This window comes from Arachis ipaensis, chromosome B09 (assembly GCF_000816755.2).
Source record: "Arachis ipaensis cultivar K30076 chromosome B09, Araip1.1, whole genome shotgun sequence".
Taxonomy (NCBI): domain Eukaryota; kingdom Viridiplantae; phylum Streptophyta; class Magnoliopsida; order Fabales; family Fabaceae; genus Arachis; species Arachis ipaensis.
The window spans coordinates 14,511,008-14,514,419 of NC_029793.2; positions in this window are offsets into that span (position 1 = coordinate 14,511,008).

Here is a 3,412-nt window from a genome sequence, read left to right on the forward strand (position 1 = left end):
GCGTCACTACTTGCTTGGTTCACACTTCATCGTCAAGACAGACAATATAACTATAAGCTACTTCCAAACTCAGAAGAAGTTAAGCCCTAAACAAGCTAGGTGGCAAGATTTCTTGGCTGAGTTTGATTTCGAATTTGAATACAAGTCAGGCAAGACTAATGTCGTAGCAGATGTGCTGAGTCGCAAGGCTGAGTTAGTGGTCATTTCTATGGTTGAAGGAGATATTATGCATACCATCAAGGAAAGGTTGCATCACGATCCATTAGCCAAGAAGTTGGTTGAGTTGGCTAGAGAAGGTAAGACCAAAAGATTTTGGTTAGAAAACGACCTTCTCTACACTAAAGGGAGAAGACTATACGTCCGTAAATGGAAAAATCTAAGAAAATTAGTGAGGGAATGCCACGACACCAAGTGGGCTGGTTACCAAAGTTAGCGAAGGACCTTGGTACTCATTGAATCTTCTTATTATTGGCCTCAAATGAGAGATAAAGTGGAGAGCTATGTGAAGACTTGTCTTGTGTGCTAACAAGATAAGATTGAAAACAAGACACCAAGCGGGTTGTTAGAACCTCTGCCTCCATCAGAGCAACCGTGGGAAAGTATCTCTCTAGATTTCATCTCTGCCTTACCGAAATCCGAGGGGTTTGGATCTATTCTCGTGGTAGTGATCGATTTTCGAAGTGCTACCTTTATACCTGCCCCTACTGACTGCACTGCAGAGGAAGCAGCACGACTATTCTTCAAGAATGTGGTGAAGTACTGTGGATTGCCTAAGAGCATCATTAGTGATCGAGATCCACACTTCATAGGACAACTATGGACAGAGCTGTTCAAACTCCTTGGGTCGGAGCTTCATTTCTCAACAAGCTTCCATCCTCAAACCGATGGGTAGATTGAGAGAGTGAACGCTTTACTTGAGTGTTACTTGAGCCATTTTGTAAGCGCTAATCAGAAGAATTGGACAAAATTTCTAGACATTGCTCAGTTCTCATACAATCTGCAAATGAGTGAGTCTACAGGGAAGAGCCCATTCGAGATTGTGACTGGACAACAGCCACTTACACCTCACTCTCTTTCTTCCTCTTACCCAGGGAAGAGCCCTGGAACTTATCATATGATTAAGTCATGGGAAGAACAAGCAGATGTCACTCGTTCTTACCTCGACAAAACTACCAAGAGAATGAAGAAATGAGCAAATAAGAAGAGGAGGCTTGCAAGCTATCAAGTGGGAGACAAGGTAATGATCAAACTTCTTCCACAACAATTCAAAGCCTTTTGCAAAGTTCATAAGGGTTTAATCCGCAAATACGAAAGACCATTTGAGATCATTGGACGTGTTGGGGAGGTTGCTTACAAAGTACAACTCCCTCCCTCTATGAAGATCCACCCGATCTTCCATGTGAGTATGCTTAAACCATATCATGGAGACGAAGACGAACCGAGTAGAGGTGACTCGAGTCGTGCTCCGCCTGTGGTGATTAGATCCTTTGATAAAGAAATCGAAGAGATCTTAGCTAATCGCATCGTGCGACGAAGAGGGGTACCACCAAGTATCCAATACTTGATCAAGTGGAAAGGGCTCCGATAACCGAAACTAGTTGGGAAACTCGTGAAGATCTGTGGCAATTCCAAGAACACCTAGGGCGCTATCATGAACAGAATGCGACGAGGATGTCTGCGCATTAGGTGGGGGAGAATGTCACGGTAATTTTTAGAAGGTTAAATTTAACGGTGTTTGTATAGTTTTCTGGAGTGTTTGAGAACGCTTTAGATGGTTCCGGAATGTTCTAGAATGTCCTAGAAGGTCCCGAAATACCCTAGATGGTTCTAGAAGACTCTGGAAGGTCATAGAGTATTCTAGAAGAGTGTAGATGTATATAGAAGTATAAAGAGTAGTATGAAATAATCTAGAAACATTTAGAAAGTTGTGGTAGGATAGATATTTGTAAAGAAGGTTCTGGATGATTAATTTGGACCGTTGATTAGATTTAATCCTAACCATCCATTGAGGAGGTGAATGGCTATAAATAGGAGTGAGAGTTAGAATTTGTGTATGTGTGAATCATTTGTAACAAACATTTGAGCAATAAAGTGTTCTTCCACCAAAGTTTCCTTTCTCTTGTGTTCTCTTATATTCTTAGCTTTCTTACTAAGTATTGAGGGTTAGGCTGACTTGGTCTTAATTAAAGAGGTTGAGTAAATCCGAGTGCCAATACGGTAGCATTTGAGTGTGTCCAAAACCATGACAACAAGCACATAAACTTTTTGATTTACCAAACCTAAAATGAAATACTTGTGCACAATTTTATCTTCGAAAAGTTTTAGTGAACCAAACCTGTGTTTGATTTATTATTTGCATCATTTAAATAAACGTTTATTGGCTTAGAATGATGCGTCTTTGTGTTTGAACATTTTTTATCAACATCGATCAATGTGAATTTGGGTTTTAAACAATCGTTTTCTCAATGTAAAGCTTTAAAAAACTTGTTTTGACACAGATTTTTTTCGTTGCTTACTATAAAGTAAGAATTAGTGTCTTTTTTGGTAAGTGTAAGAATTAGTGTCTTAACTTTCCAAATTTGACCTTCATCTATCGCAACTTACTCAACTTGTAACAGGTAGAAATCAGGAAGAACTTCTTTTAGTTTTCAATATATACACGCAAAGTGAAGATTTTTTTTTTATTTGGATCTTCTAAAATTTGAATTTCACTTTAAAGAGTAAAGTGTGATCTCTAATAATTTTTTTTTATATTTATTCTTGGTCCCATCTATAAAATTAATGGTAAAAGATCACACTTTACTCTCTAAAGTGAATTTCAAACGTTAGAGGAGCCAAATCCATTTTTTTTTTTTAAAGAAAAGCAAAGGTAAGAAAATACATCGAAGTTTTGTTCTAGTATTTAAAATTTAATAGTGAAAATAAAAATTATACAAGTATTATAAAAGTTAAATTTATATAATTTTGTTAAATACTAATATTCATATAATTATTTACATGCCTTGAAATATTAGATTTAAATTAAAATACATAAATTAATCCCGTTAGATGTATATTTTTTATAGTAAGTACCATTTTGACAATAATATTTTTTTAACAACGATTAAATACTGACTTTTTATTTTGTTAATTAAAAAATTATTTAATACACAATTAATTAATAATAATCGTATTTTTATAGAATATTTAAAATGTTTGATATATGAATAATATTTTTCTATATAAATCAAATAAAAAATATATAAAATTATGTCCTTTATATAGTAATTTTATGCTAAGAGTAATTTTAAAATTCTCATCCAAACAACATTCATTTTTCAATAAATCACATTCGTAATTGGTTAATTATATTTTCTCATTTCTAACAGGAAACATTGTTTTTTGACTTTTTTCCCCCCGACAAATTCTAATG